This window comes from Dasypus novemcinctus, chromosome 6 (genome assembly GCF_030445035.2).
Source record: "Dasypus novemcinctus isolate mDasNov1 chromosome 6, mDasNov1.1.hap2, whole genome shotgun sequence".
Classification (NCBI taxonomy): Eukaryota; Metazoa; Chordata; class Mammalia; order Cingulata; family Dasypodidae; genus Dasypus; species Dasypus novemcinctus.
In genome coordinates this window covers 111,144,799-111,171,795 of record NC_080678.1, presented here as the reverse complement: position 1 = coordinate 111,171,795, position 26,997 = coordinate 111,144,799, and the positions used below count along the sequence as shown (strand labels likewise).

Sequence of the window (26,997 nt, the reverse complement as noted above, 5' to 3'; positions counted from 1 at the left end):
GTTTGCACCTAATATCAGAGTTTCAAAATATACAAAGCAAAAACTGGTAGAAGTGCAGAGAGAAACACACAAATACACGATTATAGTAGAGATTTTGACAGCCTCCCCTCAATAATTGACAGGAATAGACCAAAAATTAGTAAGGCTAGAGAAGGCTTGAACAACACTATTGATCAACTTAATTTAACTGATATACAGAGAACAATTTGCCCAACCATTTACAATGGTAATAATAAACAAAATATTTAACAATACGTTTAGCAAGAAATGTAGGGGGCCTGAATAGCCAGACACATTATAAAAAGGAAAAGCAAACCCTCTTCTCCAGACTTTAGAGCATATTACCCAGCTATAGTGGTAAAAAGTCTGATACTGGCATAAAGACAAACATATAGACCAATGGAGCCAAATTTATGGTTCAGACACAGACCCTCACATGGTCAAGTGATTTCTGACTAGCCTGTCAAACACACAGAACTCGCATAGAACAGTCCATTCAACAAATGGTGCTGAAAGAACTGGATATCCACAGCCAAAGAAGGAAAGAGGACCCCTATCTCACACCTTATCCAAAAATTAATTCAAAATGGATAAAAAAGCCTAAAAACAAAAGGAAGAACTATAACTTCTAGAAGAAATTGTAGGAAAATATCTGTACACCCTGGTGGTAGATGGTGGATTTTTAAAGGAGACGAGAACTGAGATGGACTACTGACATTTAACGTATGTAGAAGCTTTAATTACCTTTACTGTAAAAGTGTAGAAATGTATGGAATGAATGGTAACACACAGTGAGTAACTGCTAGTTTATATATGGGGATGTGACTGAAAATGGTAGTCAAGGTATGTAAATGCCAATTGACAGAATGCTAGAGAATAATCTAGGAAATGAATAGCACAGTAAACCAAGAGGTGGATGAGAACTGTGGTTGATGGTACAGATGCAAGAGTGCCCTTTGTGAGCTAGAGCAGATGTACATCACTGTTGCAGGGTGTTGGGAATGTGGAGGAGCATGGGAAAAATACAGCTAAAGTGACCTATGGACTATGGTTAGGAGTGGTAATATAATATTCTTGCATCTATGCAAAAGATGTACTGTGTTGATACTGAGGCAGTATGGAAAATGTGAGCCAAATGTACACTATGGACGTGGTAACAATCAGATGATATTATCTTATCTGTAGCAAATGTTCCACCACACTGCGGTATGTTGATGGAAGGGTGTTGTTTGGGAATTCTGCACATTTGCATGATTGTTTTATAAGCTTGCAACTTCTGTCATAAAAAACATAATTAAAAAATAATAGGGTGGGTTGGGGGGGAAAAAGAAATATGGGGAAATGACATAAAAGAATATTTAAAAATGTACAAAAGGTGAAAAAATATATAAAAGATAATCAAAGCTCACTTAAAGATGGAAATAAAAATGGTAAGTACCATGTTCACCTTTAATTAAGATTGGAGATCTTTTTTTACACTGATTATTTATGGTAGGGAAATAAGCAATCTCATACATAATTGATAAGTCTATAATTGGTGAATCTTTCTGAAGGGCAAATTCACATTACCTACGAAAAGAAAAAGAAAAAAAAATATATATATATATGCATACACCCTCTAATTTACCCTATGAAAATTCTAACCAAAATTTAACAAGATTTATATACAGATGATTTTCACTTCAACATTCTGTGTCATAATAAAAGATATTAATCGCTGTTCATCAGTATGGTTCTTATAAAATCAAGCATAACACTGTGCAGATATTACAAAGTATAGGTGCTGATATGGAAGAAACATCAAAATAATACATCTACAAGAAAAGACCAAAGTGAAAATCAGTGTGTGTGAGCTATTCCTTTTGTACAAATTTTTAAAAAATAAACAGATGTAGCTTATAAGCATAAACCTCGTTAAATGGTAGCTATCTTTGGAGTCAGAGCCTGGTAGAGCAAGGACTTTTCATACTTTTCATTATCTACCTTAACTTAAGGAGCTGAAAGTTATAACCATGTACATGCACAGTAATTTTTCTCTTTTAACATTTTACATTTTGAAATATGACATACATGAAAAGTACCTTAGAAAGTTCCTGTAGCATTTTTCAACTACAATTATATTGGAAATACCTGTATACCCAACACCAGAACACTGCCAACACCCCCAAACCTCCCACAACCCTCCTTCCTGATCACAGACCCCTCCCCACTAAAGAACCACTATCGTGATTTTTATGGGAACCACTGCCTTGCTTTCCTTTATAGTTTTATCACCTATGTATACATCCATAAACTTTTAACTTTACCTTCTGAAACATTATATAATTGAATCAAATACTACATATTCTTTAATGTCTTGCATCTTTCACTCTGCATTATGTTTTTAGGTTCATCCTGAAGTATTTGTTTTTACGTAGTTTAAAAAATGTCAACAGGGATATTACCCTAATACCAAAGCCAAACAAAGACACCACAAGAAGGGGTGGTGGATTTTGTCGAAAGCGTTTTTGTTTTGTTTTTCCCCTTTGCTCTATTACTTTGGTATATTATGTTGACTAGTTTTCTTATGCTGACCTAACCCTGCACTCATACTTGGTCATGGTGTACAACCTTTTAATACACTGTTGGATTTGGTTTGCTAGTATTCTATTTGAAATTTTGCATCCTTGATAATAAGGGATGTTGGTCTGTTGTTTTCTTCTCTTATTCAGAAAACTAGAAAAGAAAAGGAAATTAATTCTCAACATTATAAAGGGCATTTATTAAAAATGCACAGCTAACAACAAACTCAAGGATGAAAGACTGGACGCTTTCCTCCTAAGATCAGGAACACAATGAGGATGCCTGTCCTCACCATTTCTATTCAACACTGTACCAGAGTGTGGCAGTTTGAGATTACTTATGAATGTTTATAAACTGGTCTGTTCCTCTGGCCTGATACCCTCTGACCATACTAGATTCAGCTGAGATGCCTTTGATTAAATTATGTTAAGATTAGGACTTTGATTCAATCACTTCATTAGGGCAACTCAGTTTGAGTCCCCCCCCCCCCTTTGTTGGCTATCTAAATGTTCACTCAATCAAGGAGACACAGGAAATAGATACACAGAGTAAGAGAGACAGTTCTACAGATACAGAAGAGGCCCTGGGAAGACAGATGCACCCTATGCCAGCCCACAGCTGAGATGAGAAGATGCTGGGCCCACAGAGCCTTAAGAGGGAAGAGGAAGGCTGAGCCCTCACAGACATCGCCCGCCATCTTGCTTCAACACGTGGCAACAGAGTTTGGTGAGGACGTAACTTGGACGTGGACTCTTTAGAGCCTGGTAACCGTAAGCTTCCACCCCAAGTAAATACCCTTTATAAAAGCCAACAGATTTTTGGTACTTTGCATTAGCACCACTTTGGATGACTAAAGCACTGAGGTTCTAGTCAGGGTAATTAGGCAAGGAAAAAAAATAAAATGCAGATTTCCAGAGTGGAAAGGAAGAAGTAAGTTATACTCATCAGCCGACGACATAATTGTGTATACAGAAAATCCTAAAGAACCCACTAAAAACTATTAAAGCTAATAAACAAGCATTAACAAGGCTACAAAATACAAAAATCAATTGCAGGGAAGTGGATGTAGCTCAAATGACATCTACCATCTGGGCGGTCCAGGGTTCAACACCTGGGGCCTCCTGGTGAAGGCAAGCTGGCCCCCACGGAGTGCTGGCCTGCACAGTGAGCTGGCCCAAGCAGAGTGCTAGCCCGTGCAGGAGTGCCGCCCCGCGCAGCAAGCTGGCCTGAGCAGAGAGCTGGAGCAGCAAGATGACGCAACAAAATGAGACACAGACTGACAAAAAGAGACACAGCAGACCAGGGAGCTGAGGGGGCGCAAGAAATTAAGCACCTCTCCCCCATTCTCGAAGGTCCCAGGATCAGTTCCCAGTGCTGCCTAAAGAGAAGACAAGCAGACACAGAAGTACACAGAGTGAATGGACAGAGAGATCAGACAATGAGGTGGTGGGGGAGAGTGGGAATAAATAAATCTTTAAAAAAAAAATCAATTGCAGGGAGTGGATGTGGCTCAAGCAGTTGAGCGCCCACCTACTACATGGGAGGTCCTGGGTTCGGTTCCCAGTGCCTCCTGAAAAAAGAGAAACAAACAACAAGTAAAACAAGTGAAAATACCAACTCAAGAAAGCCAATGTGGCTCAGTGGTTGAGCACCAGCTTTCCACATATTAGTCCCGGGTTCAATCCCTAGCCTGGATGCCTCAAAAAAAAAAAAATCAATTACAAGGTTCATGTTCACCAAGATGGTGAGTGAGAGGCTCCAAGGTTCCATCCCCTCACAGAATCTTTGAAAACTAGCAGAACCATATTTCTCAGAGCTCTGGAAAACAGTTTTCACAGTCACTGCAACAAAGGCTTGCAGTAACTCGGTGAATGCCTCATCAAGAAAAATGCACTTTAAAAGAATAGAAAACCTCCCAGCACCACTGCTGGCCCTTCCTCCACCCCGTCCCCAGCTTGGTGCACAGCCAGCACGTGCTCTCACTGCAGGACTCTGGTGCAAGTTTCAGAGGGAACAGTGTAATCCTGCTACAGTGGCATGCATGCATGTCTGTACCTGTCTACCTGGTGGCTAACTAAAGAAGTCTCCGATCTGGTGTGCCAGAACCTGCCCTGCAGGCCAAAGCACAAATTGTAACAGCCTGGGGCAAAGAACTACCAGCTTTAAGACATGGAACAGAGCTCCCCAGACTAGAAGAAAGGCTAGTTCACAGGGAGAAGAGGGGACACTCAGATCCATGTAAACAGGAGAATTCCTAAGGCCATGAGCACATGCCCAGGACAAGACAAATGCTCAGAAAAACACTGAGGAGGACCCCAACTTAAAGAACTTTGAGCTGTTCTTAAGTTTCATTCTTAGGAAAGCTAAGCTCTGAAGGGGTCCATCAGTCAACATAGCTCCAATCAGCAAGGAATGTTAAAGAAAGGTGTTTTTTTGTTTATTTGTTTTTGTTAGTTCCTGACTTCATGAAAATCTGTTGTATTACCAGCTAGCTATAAATTTAAGGAACAGACATCTCAGATACAAAATTCCAGAGTTATCACATGAAAATTTTAAAATGTCCAATGTATAAGGAAAGATTACAAGGCATAAAAAGAAACTAGAAATGATGGCCAAACTAAATGAGCAAGAAAAAAATATCAAAAACCATCAATTAAGAACAGACTTTCCAAATACCAGATAAAGACTTTTAAAAATGGTTTTAAATATTCTTAAAGAGCTAAAGGAAAACACACATAAAGAACCAAAGGATATCAGGGAAACCATTTATGAGCAAAATGAAAATTTCAATAGAGAAGTTATAGAAGGAACAAAACACAAAAACTGGAATTGAAGATCACAATGACTGAAATAAAAATTACCTATAGGGGTTTAACAGCATATTGGAGCTGGCAGAAAAAATAATCAGAAGATGATGATAAGACAACTGAAATTATTCAGAATGAGAAGCAGAAAGAAAAAAAGAATGAAATTTAAAAGTGAACAAAGCTAAAAGACCTGTGGGATGCCATCAATCATATGAATAGAGCATTTTGGGAATCCAAGAAGGAGAAAAAGGAGCAGAAAGGATATCTGAAAGCAAAACGACTGAAAACTTCCCAAATTTTAAAAAAGACATGAAAATACATATCAAAGCAACCCCATGAACCACAATCAGGATAAACTCAAGGAGATCTACACCAAAATAAAGTATAATCGAACTGTAAAATGCCAAAGACAGAGAGAGAATCTGAGAATTGCAAGTAGAAGCAATACATTATATACAAGGCAGCCCAAATAAAATTAAGTGGTGATTTTTCATCTGAAACCATGGAGGCAAGAAGGCAGTGGGACAATACATTCAAAATGATAAGACAAAAAATTGTCAAGAATTCTATAACCAATGAAACTATCTTTCAGAAACAAGGGAGCGATTAAGACATTTCCAGATAAACAAACCTGAAGAAGTTCAACACCACTAAACCTACTCAATAAGCAAAGCTAAAATGAGGTCTTCAGAATGAAAGGAATGAACAGATAGAATGAACATGCATAAAGAAAAAAAGAACTCTTGTGAAGCCACTAAAAGGGTAATTATGAACACCAGTACTAATGTAATTTTGGATTATAACTCCACTTTTTACTTCTGACAGGAATAAAATGCAAATGCATAAAAATAATGCTAAACCTATGCTTCGATTCATACCAAGTACAAAGATATCATTTATATCCCCATTCCCCACCCTAAAGACATTACACTTACTGCAGCCGAATGACAGGGGAGCAGATGTCTTCCTCCCTGTCAGAAGCTTCAACAGAAGAGAGAGGGTGGTCAGAGGGCTTCTCTTCAGTAAATTTTGCCAGCAGAGCCTTTTTTGAATCTCAGCTCTGGCCAGACCAGAGCTGGAAAGCAGAGGTTGAAAGAAACATCTCTGTGGAAAGGTGCACTGATGAGTTCCATCTACTGGCCAACCAGGAAAGTGCAAGGAGAAAAACTGCTTTTAGGTCTCTCTTTAGTCCCCAGGGATAAAGTCTGTGCCCTATTAGTGAGTCCCTGGCCCAATCTTGAGAACTTAAGTTGGGCAATTTTAAAGATTTAGAATACAATGAACTATAAAATCAAAGAATAGCTATGGAAAGAAAAAAAAAACAACACTAGGCAAGAGAGAGAAATTGGCCACCAGAATAAACTAACCAAGATATTCAGATGCCTAGACATGAGCAAAAAATTACAAGCCATACTAGAAAACAGGAAGAGATAGCCTAGCCAAAGGAAGAAACCAACTATCCTGACAATATACAGGATTTAAGACAACTAGTGAATGATAATCACACAAATCTCCTAAATCAATTCAAAGAATTAAAGGAAAATATAACTAAAGAAATAAAGGATATTAAGAAGGGACTGGGTGAGCATAAAGGAAAATCTGAGTGGAGCGGGTGGTGTAGCTCAGTAGTTGAATGCTTGGGTTCAATCCCCAGTACATACTAAAAAATAAAAATAAAAAAAGAAGAAAAATTTGAAAGTCTGCAAAGAAAAGTAACAGAGCTTATGGGAATGAAAGACATGATAGATGAGATTAAAAACACATTGAAAGCATATAACAGCAGAATTGAATTGCTTGAAGACAGAATATCCGAACTAGAAAAGAGAGGAGATCAGAAATAGAAAAGAATAGAGGTGGACTTGGCCCAGTGGTTAGGTAGTCCGTCTACCACATGGGAGGTCCGCGGTTCAAACCCCGGGCCTCCTTGACCCATGTAGAGCTGGCCCATGCGCAGTGCTGATGCGTACAAGGAGTGCCCTGCCATGCAGGGGTGACCCTGCGTAGGGGAGCCCCACACGCAAGGAGCGCGCCCCATAAGGAAAGCTGCCCAGCATGAAAGAAAGTGCAGCCTGCCCAGGAATGGTGCCACACACAACAGAAAACTGACACAACAAGATGACACAACAAAAAGAAACAGAGATTTCTGTGCTGCTGACAACAACAGAAGCGGACAAAGACGACACAGCAAATAGATACAGAGAACAGACAACCAGGGTGGGGAAAGGGGAGAGAAATAAATAGATAAATCTTAAAAAAAAAATGGACAGAAGAAGGGAAAGTTGATAAATATATAGAGATTAAACAACACACTCTTAAATAATCAGCGGGTGTATTAGTCAGCCAAAAGGAGTGCTGATGCAAAGTATCAGAAATCTGTTGGCTTTTATACAGGGTCTTTATTTGAGGCAGAAGCATACAGTCACAAGGCCCTAAAGAGTCCGACTCAAGGTACCATAAGAGGTACTTTCTCACCCAAAGTCTATTACCATGTGATGAAGCAAGATGGTGGGTGATGTCTGCGACGGTTCAGCTTCTTACTCTTAAGGCTTTGTGGTCCCAGCTACTTCCAGTCTCAGCTATAGGCTGGCATAAGGCTCGTCTCTCTTCCTGGGACTTGTTTCTTTCCAGGCTCAGTTGCTCTGTTCTCCTCACAGGGTCAGCTGTAAACTATCAGGTTCATCTCTTCTGGGGCTGTAGGATCCTTTGTGTATCTTCTCTGTGTATCTAATTCTGTGTTCTTGATTGAGCATCCATTTATATAGCCCACCAAGCGATTGGGGACCCAAACCTGCATGCCCTAATCTTAACATAATTTAATCAAAGTCATCTCAGGTGAATCTAATACAATCAGAGGGTATTACCTTATAAACATTATATCTCTTTCTGAAATTCATAAATAATATCAAATTACTAGAGTGGGTCAAAGAAGAAATTGCAAAAGCATCAATAAATACCTTGAGATGAATGAAAACGAGAACACAGCGTATCAGAACCTATGGGACTCTGCAAAGGCAGTGCTGAAAGGGAAATTTACAGCCCTCAAGGCTTACATTTAAAAAGAAGCTAAAATTGAAGATCTGACTGCACGCCTGGAGGAATTAGAAAAGAAAAGCAAACTAATCCCAAACCAAGCCAAAGGAAAGAAATATTAAAGATCAGAGCAGAAAAAAATGAAACCGAGAACAAAAAAACAATAGAATCGACAAAATCAAAAGTTGGTTCTTTGAGGAAAAAAAAAAATCAGCAAATGCTTAGCTAGATTGAAAAATAAAGAGAGAGAGAAGACACAAATAAATGAAATCAGAAATGAGAGGGAGGACATTACCACTGACCCTGCAGAAGTAACAGAGGTCGTAAGAGAGTGCTGTGAACAACTGTATGCCAAAAGCTAGGCAATGTAGAGGAGACGGACAAATTCCTAGAAACACACAAACAACCTACACTGACCCTAGAAAAAACAGAAGACCTCAAAAAACAAATCACAAGTGAAGAGACTGAAACAGTCACCAAAAACCTCCTAAATATGAAAAGTTCAGGACCAGATGGCCTCACAGGTAAATTTCACCAATCACCAAAGACAATCTTGGCAGCGGACTTGGCCCAGTAGTTAGGGTGTCCATCTACCACATGGGAGGTCCACGGTTCAAACCCCGGGCCTCCCTGACCCGTGTGCAGCTGGCCCATGCGCAGTGCTGATGCGCACAAGGAGTGCTGGGCCACACGGGTGTATGCCCCGCATAGGGGAGCCCCAAGCGCAAGGAACGCACCCCAGAAGGAGAGCTGCCCAGCGCGAAAAAAAGTGCAGCCTGCCCAGAAATGGTGCCGCACACACGGAGAGCTGACATAACAAGATGACGCAGCAAAAGGAAACACAGATTCCCATGCTGCTGACAACAACAGAAGCGGATAAAGAAGATGCAGCAAATAGACACAGAAAACAGACAACGGGGGGGGGAAGGGAGAGAAATAAATACTTAAATAAAAAAAAAAACAAAGACAATCTCGGGAAGCAGATTTGGCTCAACTGATACAGCATCTGCCTACCACATGGGAGGTCCAGGGGTCAAACCCAGGGCCTCCTGACCTGTGTGGTGAGCTGGCCCACAAGCAGTGCTGATGGACTCAAGGAATGCTGTGCCATACAGGGGTGTCCCCGGGTAGGAGAGCCCATTGCGCAAGGATTGCGCCCCATAAGGAGAGCCACCCTGCGCAAAAAAAGCACAGCCCACTCAGGAGTGACACCGCACACATGGAGAGCTAACGCAGTTAGATGAACCAACAACAAAAAAAAGAGACGAAGTTTCCCAGTGTCACTGACAAGAATACAAGTGGGCACAGAACACACAGCAAATGGACACAAAGAGCAGCTAAGTGGGGAGGAAGGGGAGAGATAAATAAATAAATAAATAAATAAATAAATAAATAAATAAATTTTTTGAAAAAAGACAATCTAATGCCAATCTTGCTAAGCTCTTTGAAAAAACTAAACAGGAAAGAATGCTACCAAGCTCATTCTATGAAGTCAAAATCACCCTAATACCAAAACTAGATAAAAATACTATGAAAAAATAAATTTACAGACCAGTATCTCTAATGAATATAGATACAAAAATCCTCAACAAAATACTTGCAAACCAAATCTAAAAGTACATTAAAAGAATTATACATCACAATGAAGTGGATTTTATCCCAGGTATGCAAGGGTGGTTCAACACAAGAAAGTTAATTAGTGCAATAAAACCACATTAATAATTGAAGAAGAAAAATCACATGATCCTCTTGATTGGTGCAGAAAATGCATTTGACAAAATGCATCCTTTCTTGATTTAAAAAAAAAAAAACAAAACAAAACTCCAAAAGACAGGAATAGAAGGAATCTTTGTCAATATGGTAAAGTGCATACATGAAAAACCTATAGCTAGCATAGTACTCAATGGTGAAAGACTGAGATCAAGAATAAGACAAGATGCCCACTGTCACCAGTTGCTCAATATTGTATTAAAAGTTCTAGCTAGAGCAATTAGGCTAGATAAAGAAATAAAAGGCAGCCAAATAGTAAAGGAAGAAGTAAAACTTCCATTATTCGCTGATGATATGACCCTGTATCTAGAAAATCCTGAAAATTCCACAACAAAGCTACTAAAACTAACAAGCAAGTTCAGCTACATGGTGGGGTATAAGACTAATCCACAAAAGTCAAGAGCAATCCTATACACTACTAATAAACAATCTGAGGAGGATATCAGAAGAAAACATACAATAGTGACTGAAAGAATCAAATATTTAGGAATAAACTTAATCAAGGATACAAAGGACCTGTATTCAGAAAACTACAAAACATTGCTAGAAAAAACCAAAGACTTAAATGGAAGAATAGTCAGTGCTAAATAAAGTGAAGATGTCAATTTACAGATTCAACACAATTCCAATCAAAATCCCAACCGCCTTTTTTGCAGAAATGGAAAAATCAATTATCAAATGTATTTTGATGGGTAAGGGGCCCCAAATAGCCAAAATATCTTTAAAAAGAAAAACTTATTTGGTTACTTTGTGACTTTAAAGCATATTACTTAGCTACAGTGGTAAAAACTGCTTGGTACTGAAATACAGACAGACCAATAGAGCCGAACTGAGAACTCGAAATAGACCCTCACATCTACAGTCAAGTGATTTCTGACAAGACTGTCAGGCCCTCCCAGCTGGGCTAAAACAGTCTATTCAATAAATGGTGCTGGGAGAACTGGACAGCCATATCCCAAAGAAAGAAAGAGAACCCCCATCTCACACCTGATCTAAAAATTAACTCAAAATGGATCAAAGACCTAAATATAAAAGTAACAACCATAAAAACTCCTGGAAGAAAATGTAGGAAAGCATCTTCAAAATCTTGTGGTAGGTGGTAGTTTCTTAAACCTTACACCCAAAGCATGAGCAACAAAAGAAAAAACAGATAAATGGGACCTCCTCAAAATTAAACACTTCTGTACCACAAAAGACTTTGCCAAAAGGGTGAAAAGGCAGCAGACTCAATGGGAGAAATATTTGGAAATCACAGTATAATATTCATGATATATAAAAAGATAAGAGATACTAAAACTCAACAATAAAAAGAAAGAGGACCAGATTAAAAAATGGGCAAAAGATCTGCATAGACATTTGTCCAAAGAAGAAATATAAATGACAAAAAAAAAACACACAAAAAAATGTTCAACATTTCTAGTGATTAGGGAAATGCAAATCAAAGCCACAATGAGACATCATTTCAAACTTATAAGAATGGCCACTATTAAAATGAGAGAGAACTATAAGTGTTGGATAGGATGTGGAGAGATAGGAACACTTAGTCACTGTTGGTGGGAATGTAGAATGGTCCAGATACTGTGGAGGACTGTTTGTCAGTTCCTGAAGAAGTTGAATATAGACTTGCCATGTGACCCTGCAGTACCACTACTGGGTATATACCCAGAAGAACTGAGAGCAGTGAGACAGACAGACATCTGCACACCAATGGTCATAGTGGCATTCTTCACGACTGCCAAAATATGGAAACAATCCAGGTGTCCATCAACTGATGAATGGATAATCAAATTGTGGTATATACACAGAGTGGAACATTATGCATCTGTAAGAAGAAATGAAGTCATGAAGCATATGACAACATGGATGAACCTGGAGGGCATTATGTTGAGTGAAGCAAGCCAGACACAAAAGGACAAATAATGTATGATTGCACTACTATAAACTAAACATACTGTGTAAACTCATGGAGTTAATAATTAGAATATAGGTCACCAGAAAATAGAGTGACAATAGAAAATGGAAAATCTGAGGGTTAACTAGTACAGAACTGGTAAAAAGGTTGTTTATAAGTCTCTGGAAATGAATAGAAATGGTGAAAGTACATCATTGTCTTTTTAACTAGCAGGGCTTTTGTTAAAAAGGAAAGTCTAAGGACATGTATATTACTAAAGGGAAAGCTGAAAAATGTAACATGGGGATGTACAGCAGAGTAAAACCTCATGTGAAATATGAAAATGGGCAATATTGCATATAAGACTGTTCACACAAAATATAAATACAAATAAACTAGAGAGAAGGAAACAGAATAGCAGCTTGTATAGCAGGGGAAGCACAGAGAGGGTAGGAGGCAATGAGATTTTTTTTGTTTTTATTTATTATTATAGGAAGCAACTGCTGATGGTACAAACTTTCCTTTTGGGATGAAAACGTTTTGGAGCTAGATAGTGGTGATGATTGTACAACACTGTGAATGTACTGAATGCCCCTAAACTGTCCACTTTTAAATGGTTAATTTTATGATATTTGAATTACACCTCAATAATGAAAAGTTTCAAATACTGTCAATAGGGGTTATTGTCTGGGTCATAGGGTTATGGGCTGTGATAGTTTGAATTTTGTGAACCCCCAAAAAAGATCATGTTTTTGAACTAATCCATTCTGGTGAGTATGAGACCCTTTGGACTGGACTACATCAGTGAGACCTGACGCAGGTTGAGTCTCCACCCTTCTGCTGGATCTTGTACGAAACAGAAACACAGAGACATGCAGGAAAAGGGAGCACAATCATTTTTCATCTTGTCCTGTGAGAGAGAAGACTGCAGGAAAACAGAGAAGCCCTGAGAGGCTGGGAGAGGTCCCGGGGTCTGGAGCCAGCAGCGCAGAGGCTGGGAACGAAGCACCCGAGGGGTTAGCCCATGCAGCACCTCAAGGGGGGTGAGCCGTACGCCTCAGAGCTTACCAGCGAACTCAGGAAGAAGACACAGCAGCCAGACTGAGGGGGCCCGGAAAGAGCGACGCCCCGTGCCTGTCGCCACAGCTGAGCTCCAGGGGACGGCAGGTTCTGGAGGGGAGGCAGGTGCCTGGGGAGACCAGCAGCCGTCGTGCTTCACCACGTGGGGACACACCAGGTCGACAGTAGCTGACTGGTCGGAAAGCACCTCTGACGGTGTCTCTACTTGGACACTGCACGGCCTCAGAACTGGAAGCTTTTACCCCAAATAAATCCCCTTTATAAAAGCCAACATATTTCTGGTACTTTGCATCGGTAGCCCTGTGGCAAACTGACATGGACCTTTCTCCACTGAAAAAAAAAAAACTAAAACTCATTGTTTAAAGATACTATTAATTTACATAACTTTTTATATTTTATTTTTAAAGTAAAATTTATTATTTTTTAACACTGAGAAAGGCTCATAATCCTATTGCTTAAATAATATGTCTAAATCAGGGGCTGGAAAACTACACACAGCTCATGGGTCAAATCTAATCCACCACCTACTTTTGCTTAGGCTGCAAGTTAAGCGTGGTTTTTATATTTTTAAGTGTTTAAAAAAATAATAGTATTTTGTGACACATGAAAATTATAAGAAATTCAACTTTCAGCACCCATAATCAAGGTTCTCCCAGAACACAGCCACGCTCCTTTGTTTACAGGTATTGCAGCCTCTTCTACAGTGACGAGAAGGGGTAGGGACGCACGGCCCACTAAGCGGAGGAGAAAGGCTGTGGCCCTGCTCCAAGCAGTAAGCAGAGGAAGCCCACGGAACAGGGCAGGAAAGCAGTACCAGAGCTCTGTAGCTGCACAAGCACTCTCCGTCCTGCCAGGTGTCCTCAGGCCCGAGCTCCTGCAGGGGCCCCACATGGTTGGCCGGGACGTACCCACGGCAGCCCGCACGCTCGCCCCACCACCAGTCGGCTGTGGTCTGTCTCAGGATAAGGATTTTCTCTCCTCTCAGAAAACTCAGCTGGAGAAAATTCAGTAGAAATAACAGCAATTAGTGATAAATTTCCCATTACTGGTACTCAAACCATGGCAATTTCAAAAATTAGTCAGTGGGTAATGACAGCAACTGACAATTTAGAAAATTATACCAGGGTTCAGAGCTTTTTTGTGGAGCATTTACCTGAAAGAAAAGCACAGCTTATTTGATATTTTTTTTAAAAATTAAAGATTCAGCTTTTTCAACACGGCTTAGGGCAGAATTTCTGAACAAGCTCTTCACTGTAACTTAGGAAGAAAAGCTATAAGTAGATATTTTCACTTTATAGCCTTACTCTTTAACTGGAATAGGTTTTAAATAAGGTTTCCAAGCGGAAACTGGAACAGATGATGTTCCCCCACCCTGCTGATGGTTCCCATGCTTGGGATCAATTCGTTAGGCAGTGAAGAGAGTACACCTTTATTTAATTTTGGTATGACTTCTGGTTCAGATGCCCATATAGGCGAAATCTGCATCTAACTGAGCCCCCTAACGTTGCAAGCCCTAAGGGGCCTCCAAGGAGCACAGCCTCCTCATGTGTGGCACACACAGCTACCTGCGTTTCATCAGTAGCAGAATAGTCTGCAATGGCCACGAACTCCTCCGGCTGCACAGCCTCCTGGAAGCTTCCTTCTTCACTGAGCTCAACTGGTTCTTCTCTTTCCTGCTTAAAGTCAAGAAAAGCACTTGTAAAGGACCCTGTAGTGTCGGGGGCACGTGCTCCAGCGTTCTTCCCATCCGAGGGCAGATCTTGGGGGTAGGGTGGGCCAGCACCCCAGGCAGGCAGGCTGCAGGGCAGCAGGCACGTGGAAGGTGGGTGTGATGGTGGAAGCCCCTGCATCCGTGGGGTCTGGGCAACCTCAGCTCACACCCATGACGACCCGGAACCCAGGAGAAGGAGCCCGACGCTTGGGGCTCTGCCGAGGCCCCACCCCCACTTTATCTTCACAATAAGGCTGCCTGGAAGGCATCCACTGGAAGGGGAGACTGCCAAACCATACACTCCATAACCAGAACATTCCAGTGCCCAGAGTATACTTTTTAAACAAATTTTCCTAAACAGCCATTTTCATTTTAGAAAATGTGTGAAAACACAAAAGTACAAAAAAGATAATTAAAGCTATCTGTAACTGACCAGGAATAATCACTGTCAGCATGTTGCTATTCTTTCAGGCTTTTTAAAAATGTAGACAGAGTATGCATATAGTTTAAGTTGGATGACACAGTTCTGCCTAGTGGCCTGTCACTAAATTCCACACATTTTTCCTTATGATTAAACATACTTTTAAACACCACAATTTTTAATACCTACGGAGTATTCCATTCTTTGAATTATCATAAATTGTCCAATCTCCTTGTGGTGGACATATAGTGTTTCCAGTTTTTACTATTACACATTCATTATGTTAAGATGAACTTTCTTAATCAAAGTCATGCTTCTGCACTCCAGACAATTTTCCAGGACTGACGAACCAATGCAACACAATGACTCTGAACCTTGCTGGCACATGCCCCCAGGAAGGCTGAGCCTCATGCTGCCCAGCCATGTGCAGGCACGGCCCATTCCTGGCACAAACGGACACTGCCAAGCACTTTCCAGGCTGCCAATCTGATGGGTAAAAATTACTTCCTTTGTTACTTCTATTTGCCTTTTTTTTGGATCACCAGTGAGGGCAACCATGACTTTAAGAACTTACTGAGTTATTTTTTTTTTCTGCTAACTGCCTTTTGGAATCCTTTGTACTTGTCCTAGTAAGGTAAAAGGATTTGCTTTATTTTTTTAAGATTTATTTTATTCCCCCCTCATTGTTTGCACTTGCTATCTGCTCTCTGTGTCTGCTCATCTTCTCTTTAGGAGGCACCAGGAACTGAACCTGGGACCTCCCACGTGGAAGAGAGGTGCCCAGTCCATTCCGGCTTTGCTGCCTCTCGTGTTTCCTCTTTGTGTCTCCTTTGTTGCATCATCCTGTTGTATCAGCTTGTCATGCCAGCCTGTCACACCAGCTCGCTTTCTTGCTCGTCTTCTCCAGGAGGCCTGGGAACCGAACCCGGGACCTACCATGTGTCAGGAGGGAGCTCAATCACTTGAGCTACATCTGCTTCCCAGGACTTGCTTTAGAGCAGGGTCTCTTCTTTAGCTGGGCCTCCACCCTCGTCTGCTCCACCCACCTCACCATCCTTCACCCCTCGCCATCTGGTACATTTTCATCCTTCCGTACTTTCCTCAAGCTCATGCCATATACATATACACTCTCATTATAACACACACACATGGGTTGCTGTTTTATCTTTCAGCACTGCTTTTTAAAAAAGTATATCACAGATCCTTTTATGCATCTTGCTTTTCTTACTCACCCAATACCTTGTGAAAAACTCCCCAACTGTGAGAACTCTAATTGTTTTCAAAGGCTACATAATATTCCATGGTATGAATTCAGCTTGGCTGCTCAGGCACCCTCTGTTGATATCTTTCTCTTGGTATACAGTTTTCTATCATCACATACAATGCTGTAATAAGTATGTGTACATATATACCCATGCACGGTGGCATTTTATTTCTATGGGATAAATTGCCATGGCTGAAGGATAACATGTCAGATTCTTTTCATGGAAGTTATTAACACTTCACATTACACCAACAATTTACAAAGCACCTTCTGCCTGAATACTTGGCAGCAGCAGCGTTTTCACTGTTTTTAATTTCTGTAAGAATGATAGGTATGAAGTGGTACCTCACAGTTACTTAATACCAATTTCTTAAATATGAGGTTTTCACATTTATTGGCCATTTGGATCTGTTCTACTGTGAATTCCAAATTTATTTATCTTCCCAATTGCTCTAGTCACTTTTTTCTTTTCAGATTAGAACCCTTTATAAAATATGAACCTTATTTGTCATCTTGATGCAAACATTTTTGCAAATCTACTGTTTTTCTAGTTATTTTGTTTGGAGTCAATGAACTCAAAGGCAAATCAACACAAATTATCTAAACTGAAACACAAAAAGAAAAAAGAATGAGAACAGAACCTGAGACATATAACAAACTAACTGATGTGTAAGTGGAGGCTTACCAAGAGAGGAGCAAGAATGATGCAGAAGAAGTAACTGAAGAAATGAGGGAAAATGTTCTGAAATTAGTGAAAAACATAAACTCACAGATTGAAGAAACTTGACTAAACACAAGAAGGATGAATACAATAAATAAATTTAAATAAATTTAAACCTATTGGTTTAAGTATCTCTATGTAAATTATTTACTTATCCATTTGTTTAAATATTTTCTATTTATTTATTTTTAGTACTTAAATAAATATTAAAAATAAGTAGAAAACATTCATGCTACACTATTATCCATGTAGTGCAGCAGTGCTCCAAAATGTATTCACCAAGTGCGAAGAGGGTACCACAGTGATGAGGGAGGTTGTTGGTGTGGGAGGAGTGGGGTTGGGGGGTGGGGGGTATATGGGAACCTCTTATGTTTTTAATGTAACATTTTTTTTGTTATGTATATATCTTCAAAAAAATAAAATTTACAAAAATGATGGGGTGGGGGGGTGGGGAGTGGGTTATATGGGAACCTCATGATTTTTTATGTTTTTTAATGTAGCATTCTTTGTGATCCATGAATTTTTAAAAGTGTAAAATAAATAAATAAATGAATAGAAAACATTGATCTAGCTAATGAGTGGAAAAAGAGAACACAACATTTGGGAGAACAACAGTAAGAATGATAGCTGATTGTAAATAAAAAACAATGGAAGCCAGAAGACAAGGACATTTAAAGAGTTAAAAGAAAAAAAAACTGCAAACCTAAAATTCCACACCAAGCAAAAATATTCTTAAAAAATGTAGACAAAACACATTTCCATTCAAACAAAACTTGACAATCTGAGGCAAGGAGAAACACACTACTAAACACTAGAATGAGTTATTTAGTTTAAATAGAAAAGGTCCTACATGGAAAACCAGGACTGCAGGATCAATGGGAAAACATCAGAAAAGGTAAGTGAGGAACTAGAGAAGATTATCTTCTTACTTCTTAAAAAAGACTTTCAATAATATAAAGCAACAACAATTTATTATGGAGTTTGTAACACAGAATTAAAATATGTTACAATAGCACAAAAGCAGGGGCCAGTAAACGGAAGACTCCAAGATTTTTAAATTATGAGGTGGTTTAAAAAGTACTGGATAAGTTAAGGACACATATCACAATTTTGTGGATAACCACTAAAAGAATAATATAAAAAGATATAGCAGAACAAGTCAATAGATGAGACAAAGTGGAATTAGAGAAAGTGTTTTATTAATCCAAAAGAAGGCATGAATGGAAAAGGTACAAGGAAGAAATGTGACTAACAGAAAACAAGCAGCAAGATGACAGACATCATTAAATGCGTAATTACATAAAATGTTAATGGACTAAAACTCCAATTAAAAAACAAAGGTTGGCTGATGAGGGGGAAAAAATATAATAGGCTCTTATCAAGAGGAACACTTTACACGTAAGGACTTAGGTTGAAAATACACATTTATGCATGCCATCCAAACCCTACCTATAAGAAGCTGACACAGCCGTATTAATATCAAAGCAGACTTCAAAGCAAGGGGTATGATCACATATAAAGAGGAAATTTCACTGAACTTAGTCAGTTAATCTAGAAAACAAAAACAATCCTAACAGTATGTATCCAATAACTGAGTTTCATAATATGTGAAGCAAGTCACACAGATGTAAGATGGCAGAGCAGGGAGTTTTACAGATTGCCCTTATACTAGAAAAACGAGAGGTGGGAAGAGAGATCAGCATCAACTAGGTGGTGACCCTGGAACCAGAATGGATGTGAGAACAACTACGGGGGGCCGAGGAGGCGAGGACCTGCCAGAACTTCAGCTTCTGTGAGTGAGTGAGGGGATGAAGTGATGACCCGCCCCCAGTCTTCAGCCCTGTGTCCAGTGCCAGCAGCAGCTGGTGGGCCAAGGTGGGCAGAGGAAGCCTCCTCTGAAGCAGGACTGACGGTCAGGTCTGTCGAGGAACCCTGAGCGACCAGTGCAGAACATGGCCTGTTTCATTCCTTTGGGCAGCAGTGGCTTCTAAGCTCCCATCAAAATCCACCAGGACATGAAGACCCAGTGACCTCTTATTTTTTCCCTTTGTGGGGGCAATGGACTTCGTTTTTCTTTCTCAAGCTTCCTCTTTTTTGTGCTTTTGGGTCTGGCATGCCCCTGAGGGATCAACAGCAACACTGGTCTAGGTTTTGGCCTTGAGGGCAGCAGTGTCCTTTCCATTAAACAGAGCAAAGGCTTGGAGAGGCAGTGCAGCTTCTTCCTTTTCTTTATTTTTCCCTAGGGATTGAGTGCAGGTGTTCTGGCTGTGGTATTTTTTTTCTGTTTCTTTCTCCCTCCTTCTCGCTACCTTTCCTCCTTCCTTTCCTTTCCTTTTTCCTGTTGTTCTTGGTCTGGCAGACTGAAGACTGCAGGTAGAAGACTTCCAGAATCACCATAGTATATTCTCAGAATGCCCAGTTCTCCACAAAAAAATACCAGACATACAAGGAGACAGGCCCAGGCATAGGAAAAAATGAATTCAACAGCAAATAATCTAGAGGAAGTTAAATATCTGGAATTACGAATATAAGATCTCAGAAAAACTCTCTTAAATAGGATCATTGAACTAAAGGAATGTGTGGACAAAGAACTAAATGAAATCAGGAAAACAATATATGAATAAAATGATCATTTCAATAATGAGATTGAAATAAAAGACAAAATGCAGATTCTAGAATTGAAAGGTAAAACAACTGAAACGAAAAATTCAAAAAAGGTGTTCAATAGCAGATTGGTGACAAAAGAAAGGATAGCAAATTTGAAGAGAAAACAACTGGAATTGCCCAGGTAAGAAGCAGAGTGAAAAAGAATTTTTTAAAAAGTGAAGAGTCTGAGAAACCCATGGGACATTAACAGGCATGCTAAAATAAGCATCATAGGAGTCCCAGAAGGAAAAGAGATAAAGGGCAAGAAAAAATATTTGAATAAGAATGGCTGAATAGTTCCCAATTCTGATGAAAGATACAAATGTACAAATTCAAGATGCTGAACAAACGCCAAGCAGAATGAACCTAAAGAGGTTTATATACCAAGACACATTATAAACAGCTGTCAAATGTCAAGGATACAGACTCTTAAAAACAGCAAGAAAGAAGAAATACATCACATATAAGGGATCTTCATAAGATAAACACTGAATTTTTCAATAAAAACCATGGAGGCCAGAGGGTAGTGGGAGGACTTCTGAAAATGATCAGTGAACAGGCAGAAAATCGTTCTGTGCTCCGGAGCCCGAGGAGTGCTGTGCAGCATCCAGGGAAGCCGGAGGGACCACTCGGCCGCAGTTGCGGGCGCCCAGCCCCACCCCTGTGCCTGCCAGGTCAGCCCCTGCTGAGCTTGCTGCTGGGGACCCGGAGGGCTGCAGAAGTCTTCCCCCCAAGAACAGAGGGGGCAAGCCCAGGACTGATCCAGATTTTGGCTGGCAATTTTGGAAGCTGGGTCCCACTCTTTTCGCCCGTCATGGAGAGGTATGACCACACACTGTTTCAACCCCACAGGGGCAGAGCAGACAGAGCTCTAGAAACACCCTCCCTGTGGGGAATAGGTTGCTGAAGAGCACCACCTGCTGAGCAGGCCAGGAAATTGCACCTTCCATGAGCCGACAAGAAGGCTTTTGGCCAAAGAGCACCATCTGCTGGGAAGACCAGGAAAGCATAGCCTTGAGGAGCCCACTGGAACTGGTCTGGTGCCTGGCCCTGTTTTGGCTGGGAAATACTAATGAACCAAGTGTCAAAGAAGAGACTTAACACAAAGCCAACCAACAACAAAACTCTAGACAAGAAACAGAAACTGACCTTCAGAGTAAGCTCATGAAGATAATCAGACATCAGCAAAAAATTACAAGCCATACTAAACAGGAAGATAAGGCCAAAGGAACAAATTAAAAATCCTGAAACAAATTTAAATCCCTAAAGACACAGGATTTAAGACAACTAATCAATGATGTTCACACAAATCTCCTAAATCAATTTAAGGAGATGAAGGAAAATATAACTAAAGAAATAAGGATATTAAGACAACTGGTGGGAGAGAGAAGAATGGGTGTAACATGGGGCATTTCGGGGGCATGGAATTGTTCTGCATGACATTGCAATGACAGATAAAAGCCATTATGCATCTTGTCAGAACCCGTGGAATTGTGCAATACAGAATGTAAAACATAATGTGAACTGCAGACCATGCCTGATACCAGTGCTTCTATATGTGTTCATCAATAGTGGCAAATGTACCACACTGATGAAAGACGTTGTGGGTGGGGTGGGCTGGGGGAGGGGTGGGGGAGTCCCCTTTATTTTCAATGTAACATTGATGTGATCTGAAGCTCCTTTAAAAATAAAGGAGGAAGAAAAAAAGATGACGACACTGGGTGAGCATAAAGAAGAATTGGAAGGTACACAGAGAAAAAATAACATCTTATGGGAATGAAAGGCACAATAGAAGGGATTAAAAATACTCTAGAGACATACAACAGCAGATTTGACCAGGCAAAAGAAAGAGTCAGTGAACTGGAAGATAGGATATTTGAAATCTCAGAAAGAAAAACAAATAGAAGAATGGAAAAAACTGAGCAGGGTCTCAGGAAATTGAATGACAGCACAACACATAGAAACATACGTTTCATGGGAGTCCCAGAAGGAGAAGAGAAGAAAAAAGAGGTAGAAAGAATATCTGAGGAAAAAGTGGCTGAAAATTTCTCAACTCTTATGAAAGACATTAATATACATGTCCAAGAGCACAATGTACTCCAAAATAAATCCTAACAGACCTACTCCAAGACACATACTAAACAGAATGCCAAAGATAGAGAATCCTGAAACCAGCTAGAGAAAGGTGATGTGTCACATACAAAGGGACAGTAGTAATACGATTAAATGCCAATTTCTCAGCAGAAACCACAGAGGTGAGAAGGCAGTGGTATGATATATGCACAGTACTGAAAGAAAAAACTGTATAATCAATCTTTCGTGATGTATCTGATGGACCCCTTTCTCATTTCCATTTCTATTTTTTAACTATTTTTGTGGTTACCCTGGGGTTTGTATTATATAACTTACTAATCTGAAAAAAATACCAATTCAGATTCAATAGCATACTCATTTTCTGTTCCCCTCTCTCTTTTTCTCTCTTTATGTTGCTTTTCTCCCACTTTACCACTTTATATTTTGCATGTCTGATATCAGGAAAAATACCTTTTTAAGCTTATTCAGCTGTATTCTGACTCTTATAGGAATTAAAGAGTAGAGTTGTATGAGGATACAGTTCAATACACAACTATTCAAAGAAATGAAATCATGACACAAATGGCAGCATAGATATGATAGTAGGCTAATGTGTCAACTCGGCCAGGTAACTGTGCCTAGTTGTCTGGTCAAGCAAGTACTGGGCTAACTGTAATACAAGGACATTTATGAACTTTAGTCATCAGTGAGCTTACTGCATTGATGGCTGATTACATCTACAATCAAACAAGGACACTGCCATCAGCAATGAGTAATGTTTAATCCAATCAGTTAAATGACTTAAAAGGGGGAGTGATTTCAGCATTCAGAGAGAATCTTCCAGCGTGTCTTTAGATAGCCAACATCTCCTGGAAATTCATCAAGGACTTTCATCGGACTTACGTCAGAGCCCCTGCTTTGCAGCCTGCCTCAGAATCTAGACTTGTGCATTCCCATAGTCACAAGAGGAATTTTATAAAATCTCATACTATTGACAGAGGTTTCCTGTTCTGTTTCCCTAGAGAACCCTGACTAATACAGCTTGGTACCAGAAGTGGTTCTTGAGGAACAGAATCTGAAACATGGGTTTCTGAAGCGGTTCTGGGAGTTTTGCAATTGGCTCTCTAATCTAATTGGACTCAAGTGTACTAATGACTCCCTTTCCAATAACAAAGAGGCCACTAACAACCATGGAGTGAGCTGGCAATGGAGAGACATAAAATATCATTACTGGATTCCCCTATTTCCATGTTTATAAGCTGCAAGGATCTGGATGAGGGTGTTTTCAACAACTTAACAGAGTTTTATGGAGTCAAAAGGTACAGTGATGTTGGCTGGCTCCTCCTAGATACTCTAGATACAGTTACAAAAGAAAGGAATGAGCAAAAGGCTTCAAATTTGCAACTTAAACACTGCATGAAGGATGCAAAAGTTCCTGTGTGTACTCTGAAAGAAAATCTTGTTTCCTGCAGCCACAGGCTTGAGATCTCTGAAAAACAGACTCAGACTCTCATTGTACAAGTAGCAGAGTTACAAAGGAAACTAAAATCTCAGGGTGTCTGCTGTTAAAGTGAAGGATAAGCTGTTGCATCTGGCTCTTCCTATGACCAAAAAAGAGGCACAACACTAAATTGGTCTCTTTGGATCTTGGAGACAACACATTCCTCATTTGAGTGTGCTACTCTGGCCTGTTTACCCAAGTGACCAGAAAATCTACTAGTTTTGATGGGGACCGGAACAAGATGAGGCTCTGCAACAGGTCCAGACTGCTGTGCAAGCTGCACTGCCACTTGGGCCATATGATCCAGCAGATCCAGTGGTGCTGGAAGTGTTAGTCGCAAGTAGGGATCTTGTCTGGAGTCTTTGGCAGGTCCCTATAGGAGAATCACAATGCAGACCCTTAGGATTTTAGGGCAAAGCCCTGCCAACCTCTGCAGATAACTACTCCCCTTTTGAGAAAAAGCTTTTGGCCTGCTACTGGGTGTTAGTGGAGACCGAACGCTTAACTGTGGGCCATCAAGTTACCATGAGTCCTGAGTTGCCTGTCATGAGCTGGGTATTGTCTGACCCACCAAACCATAAAGTTGGGCGTGCACAGCAGCACTCCATAATAAAGTGGAAGTGGTATATACAAGATAGGGCTCGAGCAGGTCCTGAAGGCACGAGTAAGTTACATGAGGAAGTAGCCCAAATGTCCATGGTCAATACCCCTGCCATGTTACCTTCTCTTTCCCAGTCCATACCTTTTGGCCTCTTGGGGGAGTTCCTTAGAATCAGTTGACTGAGTAAGAGAAAACTCAGGCCTGGTTTACAGACGATTCTGCACAATATGCAGGTACCACCCGAAAGTGGACAGCTGCAGCACAGCAGCCCCTTTCTGGGACATCCCTGAAGAACAGAGGTAAGAGCAAATCCTCCCAGTGGACAGAACTCTGAGCAGTGCACCTAGCTGTTCATTTTGTTTGGAAGAAGAAATGGCCAGAGGTGAGTCAGTACACTGATTCATGGGCTGTTGCCAGTGGTTTGGCTGAATAGTCAGGGACTTGGAAGTTAACATGATTGGAAAATTGGTGACAAAGAGATCTGGGGAAGAGGGATGTGGATAGACCTTTCTGAAAGGGCAAAAAAAACATGAAAATATTTGTGTCCCGTGTAAATGCTCACCAGAGGGTTTCTTCAGCAGAGGAAGATTTTAATAATCAAGTTGATAAGATGACCCACTCTGTGGCTAAGGCTCAGCCTTTTTCCCCAGCCACTCCTGTCACTGCCCAGTGGGCTCATCAATAAAGTGGCCATGGAGGTAGGGATGGAGGTTATGCATGGGCTCAGCAACATGGACTTCCCCTCACCAATGCTGACTTGGCTACAGCCACTGCCAAGTGCCCAATCTATCAGAAGCAGAGACCCACACACAGCCCGATATGGCACCATTCCTCGAGGTGACCAGTCTGCTACCTGGTGGCAGGTTGACTACATTGGACCACTTCCACCATGGAAGGGGCAGCAATTTGTTTTAACTGGAATAGACACATACTCCAGATAGGGTTTGTGTTCCCTGCACACAATACTTCTTCCAAAACTACCATCGTTTACTTACCAAATGTCTTATCCACCACCATGGCATTCCACACAGCGTTGCTTCTGAACAAGTAACCCATTTCACAGCAAATAACTGTGGGAATGGCACATGCCAATGGAATTCACTGGTCTTAACAAGTTCACCATCATCCTGAAGTAGCTGGATCAACAGAACGATGGAATGGTCTTTTGAAGAGTCAATTACAGCACCAACAAGGTGGAAATACCTTGTAGGGCTGGAGAAGTGTTTTCCAAGAGGTTGTGTATGCTCTAAATCAGCATCCACTCTATGGTCCTATTTCTCCATAACCAGCATCCAGGTCCAGGAATCAAAGGGTAGAAAGGGGAGTGGCACCACTCACTATTACCCCTAATGATCCACTAAGAAAAATTTTGCTTTCTGTCCCTGCAACCTTAAGCTCTGCTGGTCTACAGGTCTTAGTTCCAAAAAGAGGAGTGCTTCTACCAGGGAACGCAATTATGATTCCGCTGAACTGGAAGTTAAGACTGGCCTCTTGGGGCTCCTCTTACCTCTGAATCAACAGGCAAAGAAGGGAATTATTGTACTGGCTGGGGTGATTGATCCTATCAAGGGGAAATAGGATTGCATCTGAATAATGGGGGTAAAGAAGAGTTTGCAGGGAATACAGGAGATCCTCTAGGACATCTCCTAGTACTGCCATGCACCATGATTAAAGTCAATGGGAAATTGCAACAAAGCAATCCAAGCAGGACTAACTATGGTCCAGAATCTTCAGGAATGAAAGTTTGGGTCACTGCACCGGGCAAAGAACCACAGTCAGTTGAGGTGCTTGCTGAGGGTAACAGGAGCATGGAATGGGTATGGAAGGTGGTAGTGATCAGTATGAACTTCAACCATGTGGTCAGTTACAGAAACAAGAACTTATAATGGTCATGAAATCTTTCTTCCTTGTTTTGTTATGAGTATGACTGTATACGTACATAAAACGAGTATCTTTGTTTTCTTCCCTAACCCCTTCCCTTATCATATGACAAGTTGTATTAGTTTTATTTCATATTTAAGGATGTCAAGTTTAAGAGCGTATATTACAAGGACTTACGCCCTGTTCTGTAGGGAATTAATGTGTTTCTGGTTGTATGAGGGACAGCTGAATATTATTAGGCAAAAAATATATACGCATGTCTGTTATTGGTTTTTTTTGGAGACTAAGTATGGTTTAAGGTGATGTGTATGGTTGCCAAGTTGACAAGGGGTGGACTGTGAGGGCTACTATGTCATCTTGGCTAGGTAATTGTGCCCAGCTGTTTGGTCAAGCAAGTACTAGGCCAATTGTAATACAAGGACATTTATGGCCTTTAGTCATCAGCGAGTTTATTCCATAGATGGCTGATTATAACTACAATCAATCAAGGAGATCGACATCAGCAATGAGTGATGTTTGATCCAATCAACTGAAAAGGGAAGTGATTTCAGCATTCAGAGAGAATTTTCCAGCTGTCTTTGGACAGCCAATGTCTCCTGGGAACTCATCGAGGACCTTCATCAGATCTTCCTCAGAGCCCCCTGGTGTGTAGCCTGCCTGCGGAATCTGGACTTGCACATCCCCATGGTTATGTGAGAGAATATTATAACATCTCATACTATTTACAAATATCTCCTATTAATTGTTTCCCTAGACAACCCTAACACAATGGATGAACCTGGTGGACATTACGTTTAGTAGTAAGCCAGACACAAAGGGCAAATATTGTCTGACAAAGGGCAAATATTGTATGATTTCACTATTATGAAATGAATATAATGAGCAAATTCATGGAAGAGTTAAATGTAAGACACCAGAAAATGGAACGAGGTTAGAGAATGGAAGACCAAAGTTTACTCTATGCAGAATTGGTAAAAAGGTTGTTTGTAAATGTTTGGAAATGAATAGAAATGGTGAAAGCACGCCAAAGTGTTTGTA

At 40.5% G+C, this 26,997-nt stretch overlaps 1 protein-coding gene across 12 annotated transcripts in view; it reads right to left on the bottom strand.

Moving 5' to 3' along the window:
- Positions 1 to 26,997, bottom strand: part of LOC131278790 (protein arginine N-methyltransferase 2-like) — a 77,583-nt gene that overhangs the window by 29,565 nt on the left and 21,021 nt on the right. For 6 of the 12 annotated variants that reach the window (XR_011649086.1, XR_011649087.1, XR_011649088.1 and 3 more), the window contains 2 exons: positions 14,706 to 14,813; positions 14,049 to 14,134 (listed from right to left, as the gene is read on the bottom strand). The exons of 2 other annotated variants lie outside the window; for them this stretch is intronic. The gene's annotated coding sequence lies outside the window, so the exon portion shown is untranslated. Of the gene's footprint in view, positions 1 to 6,304; positions 6,621 to 13,128; positions 13,852 to 14,048; positions 14,135 to 14,705; positions 14,817 to 26,997 lie in introns of those variants that run through there. 4 more of the 12 variants (XM_071215915.1, XM_071215916.1, XM_058299256.2 and 1 more) reach the window with 3 other exon arrangements.